Genomic DNA, 16,388 nt, shown 5'->3' with positions numbered 1-16,388 from the left:
AACCCCAGAACACAGACTGGTCATAAGAGGCCCTAATCCCTTCACCAACTTGGCAAAGTGAGACCTGTATTTCCAGCAAAGCAGAGGAACCACAAATTGCAGAGTCTCTGGAATTCCAGCACAAACTTCTTAATCCTGGTTCTTCACAATCTCTATAAGCGTAGTGCCCATCCCTCATGGTCACTATGTTGACTGAGTGTGGCTGAAGGCTCAGCCAATGCCAGAGGTAAAGGCAGCTTTCGGGGTATGCACAGGGTGCCTAGTGCCTGGGCCTCCAAACATTAGTGAGAACTAAGAGCAGAAATCCTGTGGTCAGGCCTCCTGAGCCCCATGCAGAACAGCAGCTGAACAACTGCCTTATCTTCAGCCACAGAACCAGGGGGACTGTTATCAGACTCAGCCAAAACACACAGGCTCAGAGTTGCAAAAGAACAAAGTTTCTGAACACTATAATCAAATTCCACTCAGAAGTGAACCGGAGGGAGACACATTCATCTACAAATACTGATAGATGGTAACCTGCCTCTATAAAACCTTAAAAGAATCAAAAGATGGGGAAGATAAGGAGTAACAGCCTTCCCTGATAACCCTATAAGGGAAATGCATGCAAATACATGCTCCTTCTCAATAACTTCCTACTGACACTCTGCAATCACTTTGCTTATCATGGAAAAAGTTACCTTGCTGCCTAGCCAGCCAAAGACCTTCTTATCCATCCACTAAGGCTCAGTCGTAGAGTGCTTAGAGTGCAGAAGGCACTGGGTCCAAGCCCCAGCATTTTTCACACACAGAAACACCACCACTATATTGTGACACATGATCCTGATCAAGGGCTGTCAAAAACCAGATCCACAATCTTACAAACAGCCATAAAGAAAACATTCTGTTTGTTCTGAGATAAGGACATTTAATTGAATATTAATATGGCCCATCCCCTCTCCTGCTATTGAGAATGACTCAGGAAGTTTGCTGTTTCTAGGACACCAGCCCAAGCAGAAGCAGCACAAGCTTCATCAGCAGGTCCAACCTCTAGCTCCACAGAACCAAGAACATTATGCAAGACAGTTAATTCAGTCAACACTACTTCAGGATGTGTTTCATCGGTAACACAGGTCAAGCCATAGAGATCACAATGGCAGAAAACTCAACAACATCCACTTATGGCTGTTGGTAATGCTCTGGTAAAAGAACTGCTCTTACAAAAGACTTAATGGCCTTTGGATGAGGCTCCATCAATGCTTGATACAGGATGCATGGTGTACTTCCCCTCCCTTGTTCACCCACAGCTCAGTGTGTGTAGTGCAGTGACTACACAAAGACAGCTGGGAGCCTAGATTACACAGGCACCATACAAATTCTAAGGAAGAGACCTTTCAAGACCCACACCCACTGCATCTGGGACAGACACCAAGTCACTGAGTCAGCAAGCCCAGCAAGCAGCAGGCATTCAGCAAACTGGGTCTCAAAGAAGGAAAATGGTAACATCTGAAAGAGTGTGCCCCAAGACCACTGATATTCTATGGGACCAGAGTACAATGGGCAGTGGGCAACATTTGCCTTCCAAACATCAACTTCCTAAAATCTGCAGGATACTGTCTGCACCCCTCCCCTCTATGTTGAGGGATCACTGTGCTAAGATTTTGCTGCAAATCTTCTTGTAGCCCTGATTAAAACTGAAAAATACTGAAGAGGAAGAAGAGGAACAGCCAGCAGGTGGCATGTGAACTACAGGGGAGCCAAGAAAGAATAGCAGAGGCCTATTTACAATGACATGAACAAACAATGAAATGAGAAGGCAAAATCAACAGCTTATCAGGAGCAGGAGAAAAAGACACCCAATTGGCAGGAGTCAGGCAGCTGGCCCACACTGCCATGGAACCATAATCTGCTCCCAAAGGAAAACCCTTTGCAGCTGCCAGCACTGCCTGCCAGCCAGCCTGACACCATACTGTGCATTCTACCCTTCAGCCTCTAATCCATTTCACCCAAATTTCTGCTCAGATGCCCTTATAAGATCCCTAGGGCTGGGTGCTGGTGGCTCATACCTGTAATCCTAGCTACTTAGGAGGGTAAGATCTGAGGATCACAGTTCAAAGCCAGCCTGGGAAGGAAAGTCCGTGAGACACCTATCTCCAATTAGCTACTAGAAAACTAGAAGTGGCACAGTGGCTCAAATGATAGATCACTCGCCTTGAGCTGTTGATTACAGGGACAGGCATAGGACCAGAGTTCAAGCCCCATGACCTACAATAATAAGTAAATAAATAAATAAGTATATAAATAAATAAATAAGATTCCCTAGGAACATAGCTCTTTGGCCTTACCAGGTCTCCTAGCCCCATGAATGGGATACTGACCTGCCACCCAAGACCAGCACAGCCAACCCAGGACACTAGGGCCAAGAGCAATGTAATGAATCCAACTACTAAGAGCAAGGATCCTCATCCTGGATGCCTGGCTAGTTCTTCAGTGTCTGACAGCTGCTGGGTACCTCATGCTCATTGGTCACCCTACTTGTCACAGAGTCCATGTGCACCAGGAGTCACACAGAGCAATGAGCCACAGCCATGTGAAGTCAGAACTTAAATGACCAGCACACAGAGTATAAAATAAAACCCACCTTGGAAAAACACACAGAATCAGGCAGGGGAGGTTCTGGGGACCTCACTTTAGACACCAGAGATGCCAGTGAATAGAGCTCATGGTGACTGCTTGCCCACAGAGAGTAAAACATTGGGTATGTCCACAGGACACACTGAGCTCACGTTTCCTCCCAGGGTGGTTGCATCAAATCTGGGTGCCCAGGAGTCCTGAGACAGGGCAGAGAAAAGGAGTGACAGGGACAAGCCTGCTGCTGGAGCCTTCACTCCCCAACTTCTCCCTAAAGAAAAAGCATGAGCTATTGAATCTACACTTGTGACCCCGCAGAGGCTATACAACCATGCATATCATGCAGATCTCTGGTCCACGGGGATCTCTGGTCAGACAGCGATCTGTTACTTGTCACAGCAGTTAGTACAGAAAGTACCTCATTTTAAGCACACACTTTTCCTTTCTCTTGGTAGTGCATTCTGTTTCATACAGTAAAATGAAGAGCAACGCCAGGCTCTCTTACCAAATCACTTCTCATGCCATTCCATCCAAAAGTATGTTGAAAGTGAAAAAAGCAATCTTTATCATTTTTTAAAGCAAACTGATGTTATTATGTCCAACATAACCAGCTAATTCTTTTTTTTGGGGGAGGGGTCCAGTCGTGGGGACTGAACTCTGGGCCTGGGCGCTGTCCCTCAGCTCTTCAGCTCAAGGCTAGCGCTCTACCACTTGAGCCACAGCGCCATTTCCAGCTTTTTTCTTTCTGCTTAAGTGGAGCTGAGAAATCGAACCCAGGGCCTCAGGCATGCAAGGCAAGAGCTCTACCACTGAGCCACCTTCCCAGCCCCAGGTAATTATTTAGTTTATTTTTTATAATTATCTTTAAGTAGTTGTACAAAGAAGTTCCCATTCTACAAAATAGTATATGAGTACAAAGTGTCTGACAACATTGTCACTCTCTTAACCCATCCCTTCTCTCACTTTTTTTATTTAATTGAGATTAGGTGATTACATAAATTTCACATATTTACAGTATTGTGAAATAGTGATACTTAGAGTCATGATCACATTTTAACTTTCACAAGGCAAATTGTCATTATCATGGTTTATATAGTTTGTGAATTCTATGAGCTTTGACAATACAAGTTATTTTTTCCACATCTGGTGATGTTTAAATTTCTTTCTTTTTGCTTATTGTAGGATGTTTCCACTTATTCTGTTCCTCTTCCTGGCTTCCCTCTGTGTGTGTGTATATCTATCATATATATAGTCAAGAAAATGGAGTCATTTAGCAATGACATGACAAAATGGTTGGCTGTCCTTTGTTTCTTCAGTCCTGTTACTTTGCCATATCTTCTTGCATTTGGCTTTATCATCAACATATCAGGGAGACCATGTACCATTTCTCTCTTTGTTCTTGGCTTACTTTGCTCAAAATAATCTGCTCTAGTTCCATCCATTTCCCTGCAAATGTCATTATTTTGTCCTTTCTAATGACTGAATAATATTCCATTGTATATAAGTACCACAATTTTTGGGTGCACTTATCAGTAATGGGGAATCTGAGTTGTTTCCAAATCTTGGCTATTGTGAACAGTGCTGCAATAAACATGGAGGTGCATGTGTCTTTGTATACTGGTTCCTGTTGCTCAGGGTAGATGCCTAGGAGTGGTATAGCTGGGTTATAGGGGAGGTCTATATTTAGCTTTCTGAGGTACCTCCAGACTATTTTCCAAAGTGATTGTATTAGTATACATTCCAACCAGCAATGCAGTAGGGTTCCTTTTTCTTCCACATCCCCTCCAGCATTTGTCGTTGGCTGACATTAGGATGTGGACCATTCTGACTGGGGTAAGGCGGTGTCTCAGTGTTGTTTTTATTTGCATTTCCTTTACAGCCAGGGATGATGAACATTTCCTCATACCCAGCTAATTCTAAGAGCCAAGTGATATAAGAGAGCAAAGGAAAGGGTAACACTGTCCAAAAAGAAATGATTCCCTGATTTCTGTAAGTATAAACCCTCTGAACATCACCTTTATATACTTTTTTTTTTTAAATTTTATTCATGGGGCTTGAAATCAGGGCCTGACCACTGTCCAGGAGCTTTGTTCCTGAATGCAAGTGGCTCTACAACTTTGAACCACTGTGCCCCTTCCAGTTTGCTGGTGGTTAGTTGAAGATAAGAGTCTCACAGACTTTCTTACCTGAGACGGCTTTGAAACATAATTCACTCTCAGCCCGCTGAGCAGCTAGGATGACAGGCATAGCCACTGTAATGCGGCTCAATTTTTAAAAGTCTTTAATACTTAAAACCAAGAAATGTACTCATTACTTGACTTAGGAAACAGTAACCTCTCTGTGTATCACCTTTGTCATAACAACAACAAATAATAATAAAATAAATTATTAAACCACTATCTCCACATGAGAAAGAGCCCGTGGCCTGACAAGCAATGGCAAGAAGGGTGGGTCTGAGCTCTCTTCACAGACCTGCCTGTCCACAGGTCGGTCTGTGCAGGGCTCTCCTCCTCACCGTGGTCAGGCAGCATTTACTCTATGGCTCTGAAGGAGCCTGATCATACAGAGTGATCCTCCACACCAGGTCCTCCAAGGAGTCAGGAATAAATGTGAGGCACCCCATGAGTGTCAAAGGTTAAAACGCAGTATTGGCAAAGCACTTGCTGTCCAGAAAAAAAAGAGGCTGAATGCTCAGAGCAAGCAGGGACACAAGAACCAGGAAGCCAACAAGCAGGTACTAGAGATGAAACTCTCCGGAGCCCTCAAGTGCCACTTACCACTTGTGATAGAAACATGGGTCATTTCCACCAGACTCCAGCCCCCAACCACTGGCTCAGACCAGAGCCAGTGAAGCACAGCCATCCCCCAAGACTTGCAAGTGTTATCACGGTACACACGCATACGGAGGTGAGACTAGATAGGCCCTAAGGTCCAAAAGAGTAATATTTCCAAAGGACTGAGTTGGATCTCAGACCCTTTCATTAGTTCTTGCAAGAGCTAATATAGATGACCGGCCTTTTTCCTCCTCCAGCTTCCTGTGAGGTGGGGTGATATCTCTGCCCACATGAGGCTCTTTCCAACCCCAGGAAGTGCCAACCATAGCTAAGGTGATTTCAGCAACAGGCTCTTTTTATCTCCAGAACTGTTAGCTAAAGCAACCTCTTCTTTAAGAAGTACCCAGCCTCTAATACCTTATCCTGTTAATGAGATACTAAGAGATCCTGAGGGTTACACAGTTTCCTCTCAATGGCCCAATGAGTCCCCATGGATGCCCTGAGTGAACATCTACCTGGTAGTGATATCACAGTGCCCGTGTGCTCCCTCAGTGACAGCTCCCATAGTTGAAGCTCCACCACAAATCCACAAAGGTCTTCTGGAGTCCTGAGAGAGGAAGAAGACTGAACACAGTCCCATGTACCCCTGGAAATGGACTTAATCCTGCACCCAAGATACAGGGCAAAAATCATACCAGCCACTGACTACTCAAGAGACCAGGACAAGTCACACATCGAGCTTTTACACCAGTAGGGTCAAAACACAGCCTCCACAAGCTACACACTGGTTCCAACCCAGTTCCTCAACTACACAAGGTTACTTTCATGAAGTCAGTTTATCCACCTGGAAAACCAAGAGACAGCACATAGCAAATAGTGTCACTTGCCCAAAAACATACCAGTCATGAGGCAGTACTGGGCAGAACTTAGCTCCTTCCTAGATTTAACAAAACATTCTGTGCAATAGCACAGGGAGGAATAGTACAAAGAAGCCTGTGAATGAGCTGCTCCATGAAAACCACTCACATCTTCCTCATTATTTCCATCCGGCTATGAGGAAACTGGGGCTTCAAGATATGTTTGGTGATGTAACATCCCCTCCATCCATGAATGTAAGCACACTCAGTGCAGACTTCACCTTCTGACTACTGCTGCCAGAAGACATGTACCCAGAGCATCATACATTGAAGAGTGGTGCGAGCGTCCCAGACACACCTGTGGGCTTGTGGCATGGTACTGGTGGGTGGCACACAAGTTTGAGGCTGAGGATGAATTCTGCTCGTCATCACCTGTCAAAGCAGTGAGCACAGAGCACACAAAAGGAATGTGCAGGCAGAGCTATGTAGTGTGAGCTGCCCACAGCCTCAGCCCTGTCCCTGTTAAGGCACCCATGGCAGCACTGACTGGGTGGAAGCAAGCTTTGCACTTGTCACTCTGCAAGGAGAGTCATAAATCACACTATAGGACTGCACTGAGGCCATCCTCCTAATCCTCCTACCTGCCTGTGGACTCTGCTGATGTCTTTAGGATGACAGCAAGCACCCCAGGATGATCTCAGGTAGGCAGTACTAGCATACAACTGAAAGACCATTCATTTTTCTAAGGAGCTCTAGGTTCCCATGGGCAGGGCCCTTGCCAGCACTGATACAAAGGAGCCACCCCAACCCACTGTCAGATTCATGCTGCTGTGGAGCCACTCTGGCCTCTTCTAATTCCTATGCGGAAGCACTAACTCTGTAGGAGGGTTTTTGAGGTGAGTAGGGTAGGTGTGAGGCCAGGAAGGTAATGTGCATTTTGGAAAGTTAATGCACTCACCACACACTTCTCAGGCCAGCACAAATCTGGACAGCAGAACACAAGGAAAAGGACATATAGAAAAGGAATAGGGGGTAAAGTTCAAGAAGCCCTGGTAGTCATAAATTAGGTTCAGCTCTGCCAAAGAGAGCACAACACTCAGCTTTCAGTGGTCCATCCTAAACACTGAGCTCTGCTGGAGAACAGGGGATTCCTTAGTTGCTGATAATCCTGGAAGATGAATACACAATCATAACCCAAACCACAATGCAAACCACAGACCTGGGTCCAGCATTCCTCCAAAAGGGAAGAAGAGGGTTTACTTTCTCAATGCCTACTGACCTGAGTGTGGGTAAAGCTACTCAGAGATGCTTACCCAGGACACTGCAGGGTTTAGACAGAGTAATACCAAGTGCCATTACAGACTACAAATATTAGCAGTGTCCACCTTGAAACCAGCACTTCACAAGTACAAAATAGAAGTAGTTGGGCTTCAAAACCCTTGAGCACAAACACAAATGACAAAAAAACAAACACAAACACATATCATTATGAGGAAGGGCAAATGATTGGTATCGCATCTACCTTATACTGAGGACTGCTAAAATTCATCATCACCAAGCTATTCACAATATGAGGAGTTGAAAGAAAGTGAGACTAAGAGAAATGACTCCTACTTCAGAAATTTGTCTTATGGAATGCAGCTTCACACAGACGTCAGGGCACTGCAGCTTCCCAGGGTAGAACCTACTTGAAAATTTATGTCAGGGTCCCCTATCTTATTATGAACACACTATACTTTAAATTCTCCTCTGGGCCAGCTATGAGACCACAATGATTAATTCTCACCAATTAATGAGACTTGGTATATCTTAGCGATGGTAAATAATTCTGCAATAAACATAGTTGTGCTGGTAGCTTTAGTATGGTCTTGCTTTTGATCATTTTGGTAAATGCCCAAGAGTGGGATTGCTGGGTCATAGGGGAGCTCTATGTGGAGTCTTTTGAGGAACCTCCATACTACTTTCCAAAGTGGTTGAACAAGTTTACACTCTCACCAACAATGGAATAAGGTTCCCTTCTGTCTACATCCCCTCCAGCATCTTGCTTCTAGCTTCTAACTGGGGTGAGATGGTATCTCAATGTTGTGTTGATTTGCATTTCTTTTATGGCTAGTAAGGTTGAGCATTTCTTCATGTGTCTATTGGCCATCCTTCTTTGTTGTTGCTTTCTATGTCCCTCCCCCATGGTATAACCCCTGCTTTCACTGTATTTGATGTTGTTATAATTTGTGGAGGGGAAGGAAAAGAACAAAAATTTTTAATATGGATACAGGGGGATCCATTACAACAATGAGATGTACAAGATGTTATGTCGAAAAACAAACTTTACAACTTTGACTGGGGTTGGTGGTGGTGGTGGTGGTGGTGATGGTGTGGATAGGGGCCGGTGGGAGGAGAAAGAAAGGGATGGGAAGGGAACACAAAGGAGGAAGCAACAATGCTTGATAAGAAATGTACTCATTATCTTGCCCATGTAATTGTAACCCCTCTGTATGGTATTCTCACAATAAAAAATAACACTTGGCAGCTCTGACCAAGGAAACACAACTTGCAAAGCCAGCCCATTGAAAATTACGAAGGATTCCTGAAAAATAATGAAATGATGGTAGAGAGTGCATTGTCAGGAACTGGAAGGTTTATGGTTAAAATGACAATTATCCCCAAACTGACCTATAAATTGAATATAATTCCAGTAAACATCACAAGGCATTTTGTAGATATCAATGACCTATTTCTAAAATATATTTTAAAAAGCAAAGGAATCTTTAACAGCAGGACAATCTTAAAAACATATTTAGGACACTGTCACTACTACCATTTTTAAAGTCAATGTAGTGTTAGGGGATGTGTCTCAAGTGGTAATATGCTTGCCTAACAGGACGGGGATAAGTTAAAACCCCAGTTACACACACACACACACACACACACACACACACACACACACACACACACACACACACACACACACACACACACAATTGCATCTCTATCAGTTAGCACCAAAAGAATATGGAAGACTAGCTCAAAGCTAGATATTTAAAAACAGAAAAAGAAACAGACCAATATGTATACAGCAGATTTATTTGACAAAAGCGACAAACATATTTAAGCTATTCAAAGGATTGAACTTTTCAAGAATACTAACACAACAAATTTGGGGGGACAAGATGGCCCTTCATCCTACCCTCATGAAACAGGTATGATGGATCATAAATCTGTACATAAGAAGTAAAATTACGAAGCTTCAGAAAGAAAATACACTTGCAACCTCAAAAATAATTGTTTCTCTTTTTGCCGTAATAAGGTTAGAAATCACACTTTCTAATCAGGTACTCTTCAACCGGTGGCACCCTTCCTGTCCAAACAGACGCTTGTTTTGTTCTCCTTCTGACATCATGTCTCTTCTGGTCCAAGATAAAAGCCACCGGGAAAATAGAAAGTCCTCCCTATCCCCAGTATGCATAAAATCATATTCCAGGGACCAGTTAGGTCCCATGAACATCCCTGCAACAGTTGTGATCCATAACCCAGACCTTCTCCACATCCGACTCCAACAGGGTAAATTCCTTCTAAATCTACAGGGGACCACCATTCTTAATTATACTCAATTCCAATATGCCAATCATTGACATAAAATGAACTATTGCTTTCATATAGACCACATATATTCTCCTATATGCTTTAAAACATCTTTAGTTTACATATACCAAACATTATTTTGTAAGGGATCATAACAACAACCACAAAAAAAGGTCTGTACATATCAGCACAGTTCCAAGCAACTTTTTGGAATAACTCTGAATTGCATTCTTTGGACCCAGAGATACAGAACTTAATAAGACAAAAGAACAATCGTATGAAATTAAAAGTTCCATTTATAATTTGATGGTGTTAATTCAGCCCAGTAATAAGTAATAAGTCAGGTGTAGGATTATAATGAAATAATAGGCCCTAGCTAGCACATGAAGCCCTGGATTCAAGAAGGAACATAAGAAAAAAGGAAGGCAAGGCCAGACAAGGGCAAGGGCATGGGCAAGGACAAGGGCAAGGTCAATGCCAAGGCAAATACAAGGACAAGGTAAGGACAAGAGCAAGGACAAGGGCACGGGCAAGGATAAGGGCAAGGGCAAGGCAAGGGCAAGGGCAAGAACAGGGACAGGGACAAGGACAAGGGCCAGGACAAGGACAAGGACAATGGCAAGGGCAAGGAGAGTGCAAGGACAAGGACAAGGGCAAGGGCAAGGACAAGGACAAGGACAAAGACAAGAACAAGGACAAGGACAGGGACAAGGAGAAGGACAAGGGCAAGGACAAGGACAGGGACAAGGACAAGTATAAGGGCAAGGACAAGGGCAAGGACAAGGATAAAGGCAAGCATGGGCGAGGACTAGGTCAAACACAAGGGGAAACAAGGGCAAGGATATGGACAGCGACAAGGATAGGGACAAGGACAAGGGCAAAGACAAGGACAGGGACAAGGACAAAGACAAGGGCAAGGGCAAGGACAAGGGCAAGGACAAAGACAAGAACAAGGACAAGTACAGGGACAAGGAGAAGGATGAGGGCAAGGACAAAGACAGGGACAAGGACAAGTATAAGGGCAAGGACAAGGACAAGGGCAAGGACAAGGATAAGGGCAAGCATGGGCGAGGACTAGGGCAAGCACAAGGGAAAACAAGGGCAAGGACATGGACAGCGACAAGGACAGGGACAGGGACAAGGACAAGGGCAAAGACAAGGACAGGGACAAGGACAAAGACAAGGGCAAGGGCAAGGACAAGGACAAGGGCAAGGACAAGAACAAGACTCAGAGTTTGGAGTGCCTATATACCAAGAGTAATGCCCTGGGTTCAAACCCCAGTACTGCCAAAAAATAAATTTAAAATAAGTGATCGGGGCACCCCATAATCCAATCCCTAGGGAAAATGAGTGGCTGAAGGCCAGCTGGCCAATTTTCACAGAATCCCGGACCAAGTGGCTATGATGCAGACCAGGTTTCTGGGCAGCCCAGGGCAAGGATTCAGTTGGGCTGACCTCAGGCTAGCCCAGTGCACTTTGATATCATTGAGTCCTCCTCTCCCCCGCCTGCCCTCTACCATTTTCCCCACCCCCCTGCCCTCTCTCTCTGTCCTATCTGTCCCCCTCCAGCCCCCTGCCATCCTCCACGACCCCTCATGTCCTCGTCCTCTTCACGTCCCATCTCCCCATCCCCCACTTGTCCCCTTCCTGTCCCCCCATTCCCCTCTGCCTCCCTACCTTTCCCCCTACACTCCCCCTCGTCTCCCCTCCTGTCCCCTCCTCATCCCCTCCTGTCCCCCTACAGTCCCCCTAGCGTCCCACCTGCTCCCCTCCCCTTCCTTCATCCCCCTCCCTGGCAACCCCTGACCCTTCCTCCCTTGGCCGTCCCATCCACCCTGCTCCATCAAAGGTCGCCGTGGATCTCTGGCCTTGCTGCCAGCTTGCTGGCCAGCTGAGGTCTGGAGGGAGCAGGACTTGAACAGAAGGAAGCACCCGGTGCTGGCCACCCTGGCTTGATCCAGAGACCCTGGGGCGCCCCCAGACGGGACTCGAAGTGTTAGAGTGTTAGAAGCAGACTGGGTCCAGAAACAAGTCAGAACCAGGGCCAATGTCGGACTAGGGGCTGAGTCTGTCCGGGATCTCAGAGCAGCCTAGGACCAAGGGCTGGGATCCAGACCCGGATCAGGCCAGGGACCGCCTGGGGCGGTCCTTGGGCTGGCCCCTGGCACCTCCTGGCAGGGCTCACCATGGCTGCTCCAGGGCTGACGCCTCCCTCCCTGGCCTCTCTGGGCACCGCCCCTCCTGTCAAAGCTCACCTCTGAGGCCACTCCTGGCTTGGCACCTCTGGAAAGAGCTCACCTCCGTGGCTGCTCCCAGCTGGGGGCCCTCATACTCATGGCTCCCTGCAGCCCTCACCTCAGAGGCCAATCCCTGGCCGGGATCCCGGCTCCCAGCTCTGGGCAGTGCTCACCTCAGCAGCCACTCTGGGCTCCAGGATTCTGGCTGGGCTCACCTCAGTACATGCAGATACCTCGGGGCCCCATCCACGGGTCTCAGGATTCACTCTTGTGCCCCAGACTCAAACAAATGGCCAGAAAGATGGATTCTCTGTTCTACAGTAGTATGGCAAAGCCTCTCCAGCCACCAGATGAACGAGGTCTGCCAGGGTGGGCCCATGAACCTAAGACAAACCCTGGGCCCTGAGGCCCTGCCTTGGGTGCTCCCGCCAGATGCTCTGGGGAGGCAAGGAGAAAGGATGGGCAGAGGGCGGCCAGGGCCCGGGGCTGGTAGGAGGTAGGAGCCACCTGGGTCCTGGGGACCAGAGCAGGTTGGAGGGTTTGAAGGATGTGAACAGTCACCAGCCAAGGGGCCATTAGGCCGCTTCTGGTTTCTTTGACTGTGGTGGACAATGTTCTACCGACATGGGTGTGTCTACCCCTGCCTTCACCTGTTGGCATGCACTGGGATCTAGCGGTGCACACCATCTCCCCACACTGCCACTCTGCAAACTTTAGGGACATGCTAAGCACATCACTTCTTAGAACATAGCACAATCAGCCCTGTTTGTTTTTGTCACTTTAATAACTAGTGATTTTGATGCACAGTTCCCTAATTACTGGTAAGGGGCATCTTCTCCCTGTACCTCTCATGATATCCACAGGGCCTTTTGTGACCTGTCAGAAGCATTTTGCCCAATTTTTATCATGTTAGTTATTGTTACTTTCAAATAGTTTTAGAGAAGAGTTTTGACTTAACAAGTCCATTTATGTGCACAGCACATCTTGTACAATCATTTCCCTTCCTCCACCTATCCCAGTTGGGATAGGTATGAGTATATTGAGATTCCATGGCATAACCCGATCAAAAAGCTAACAGTTGAATAAAAGTGAGTATCTGGAAAATGAAATTTGTCTTGACTAGAGGATGTGGTTGCTAATTGGAGGGGAAGTGAATGGAGATAAGAATGGTGGGAAAATGTACACATCAGCCTTGCCTCCATTTTCAGCTTCATAGGGATCCACTGCCCAGTCCTCTGTGTGTCATCTGGGCCTCAGATGGAAACTAAATGGACCATCATGTATTTCAGAAGAGATGTATGCATAATGGGTAGGAAGAGCTAGATAAAACATTTCTTAGTATCTTCTGACCTCCATGCTCCATGTTTTGTACACTTTTCCTTTACCCAGGAAATTTCTGGTACCTAGGTGTGTTTTTCTCTGCTGAGCACCAAAGCATCCCTTCAGGAAAAGATTTGCTAAAATTCTTTCCACTTTGATGTGACTGGCTTCTACTACCTCTGAAGACAGTACTCCAAGATGAGTCCTAACTTGTACCAAAAGTTTTCTTCTGGAGAGACATTTCTAAACTCGAAACTGAATTGGAGATGATCTTTAAGGGACAGGAAATACTTTCTTTTTGAATCTTCCTAGTATCCAGATTATCAGTGATCAGTGAAAGCCAAAAAATGCATTTTCTTAAGAGTATAGGGTTTGATGCATCATAGGTCCAAGTAAATATAGTGACGACTTTTTCCACACATAAGTAAGATACCAAAAGAAAGATAAAGCACATAAGCATATATGACATTATCTTTAAAATGTGATACGTAGGCAGTACTCAGAGGCAAATTTATAGTTCTGAGTTCCTACATCAACAAATTGGAGAGATCTGAAACAAACAATTTAATGAGACATCTGAACCTCCTTGAAAAAGAGCAGCAACATAAACCACAATCCAGTAGACGGAAAGACATAATTAAAATTAAATCAGAATTAAATGAATTAGAATCCAAAAAAAAACTATAGAAAGAATCAACAAAACACAGAGTTGGTTCTTCAAAAAAATTAACAAAATTAGCAAATCTTATCAGAAAAAGAAGAGAACATACCCAAATAAATAAACTCAAAGATGAGAATGGAAACATCCCCACGGGAACAACCAAGATTCAGAACATTATAAGGGAATACTTCTCAAAACTTTATGCTAATAAATTTGAGAACTTGACAGAAATGGACCTTTTCCTAGCAAATATTGACATGCCAAAACTAAACCAAGAAGAGTTAAACCAGCTTAGCAGGCCCATATCAAGCACTGAAATAGAAAAAGCAAGGAGAGACTTCCAAGCTAAGAAAAGTCGAGGACGAGATGGTTTTACAGAGGAATTCTACAAGGCCTTCAAAGCAGAGCTCACACTAATACTCCTCCAACTCTTCAATGATATTAAAAGAGAAAGTTCATTACCAAACACATTCTATGAAGCCATCATAACCCTCATCCCAAAACCAGGCAGGGATTCATTAAAGAAAAAGAAGTATAGACCCATTTCTTTGATGAACATTGATGCAAAACTTCTCAACAAAATTTTGGCCAATTGACTTCAACAATTCATCCAAAAAAATCATACACCACGATCAAACAGGATTCATTTCAGGGATGCAAAGCTGGTTCAATATAAGCAAATCAATTAATATTATTCATCACATCAACAGGAGCAAGGATAAGAACCACATGGTTATCTCAATAGGTGCAGAAAAAGCATTCGACAAGATCCAACACCCGTTTATAATGAAGGTTTTGCAAAAATTAGGAATCCTTGGAACATTGCTCAATACAATAAAGGCTGAATATGACAAACCTACAGCCAGCATTATACTTAATGGTGAAAAACTAAAGCCATTTCCTCTTAACTCAGGAAAAAGACAAGGCTGTCCACTCTCTCCACTTCTCTTCAATCTAGTATTAGAATGCCTAGCTACAGCAATAAGACAAGATGCAAACATAAAGGGGAACCAAATAGGGAAAGAAGAAATAAACTTTTCCCTCTTTGCAGATGACATGATCTTGTATTTAAAGAATCCCATAGACTCCACTCCCAAATTACTCAAGCTGATTCAAAACTTTGGCAAAGTAGCAGGGTATAAAATTAACTCCCCCAAAATCAATGGCTTTTCTGTATGCCAACAATGAGAAAAGAATGGCTGAAATTAGGAAGTAACTCCATTTGTAATAGCCCCTCAAAAAATAAAATACCTAGGAATTAATTTAACCAAAGAAGTGAAGGACCTCTATGCTGAAAACTTTAAAATCTTGAAAAAGGAAATCAAAACAGAACTTAGAAAATGGCAAAACCTCCCATGCTCATGGATTGGCATGATTAACATCGTGAAAATGGCAATACTTCCCAAGGCTATCTACAAATTCAATGTGATGCCTATCAAAATTCCAACCTCATTCTTCAAGGAAATAGAAGATGCAATCCAAAAATTCATATGGAACATTAAAAGACCCCGAGTAGCAAAAATGCTCCTCAATGGAAAGAACACTGTTGGTGGAATATCAATACCAAATTTCAAACTCTACTATAAAGCAATAGTAATCAAAAGAGCTTTGTACTGGCATAAGAACAGACCTCAGGACCAATGGAATAGAATTGAAAACCCTGAAATGAACCTACGGACCTATTGCCAAGTAATCTTCGATAAGGGAGCTAAAATAATAGAATGGAAGAAAGACAGCCTCTTCAGTAAATGGTGCTGGCAAAATTGGTTAAGTACTTGTAGAAAACTAAAACTAGATCCTTATATATCACCCTGCACCAGAATCAACTCCAAATGGTTCAAAGACCTCGGAGTCAAAGCAGACACTCTGAAAATATTACAGGACGGAATAGGAGAAACCCTAGGCCTCCTTGGCTCAAGCCGAAATTTTCTTAATAGAGACCCAGAAACACAACAAATCAAAGAAAGGTTGGACAAATGGGATTGCATGAAGTTGCAGAGCTTCTGCATGGCAAAGGACATAGCTAGCAAGATCAATAGAAAGCCCACAGATTGGGAGAAGATCTTCACTAGCCATACAATGGACAAGGGTCTCATATCAAAAATATACTTGGAACTCAAAAAATTAAATCCCCCAACAACAAATTCTCAAAGAAACAACTGCCCAATAAATAAGTGGGCTAAAGTCTTGAAGAGAAACTTCTCTGAAGAAGAAATAAGGATGGCCAATAGACACATGAGGAAATGCTCAACCTCCCTAGCCATAAAAGAAATGCAAGTCAAAACAACATTGAGATACCACCTCACCCAGGTTAGAATGTCTATAATTAAGAATTCTAACAACAACAGAT

This window comes from Dipodomys merriami, unplaced genomic scaffold (assembly GCF_024711535.1).
Source record: "Dipodomys merriami isolate MVZ:Mamm:240054 unplaced genomic scaffold, mDipMer1.0.p SCAF_484, whole genome shotgun sequence".
Taxonomy (NCBI): domain Eukaryota; kingdom Metazoa; phylum Chordata; class Mammalia; order Rodentia; family Heteromyidae; genus Dipodomys; species Dipodomys merriami.
The sequence above is the reverse complement of the archived record's forward strand: the minus strand, read 5'-3'. Positions refer to the sequence as shown.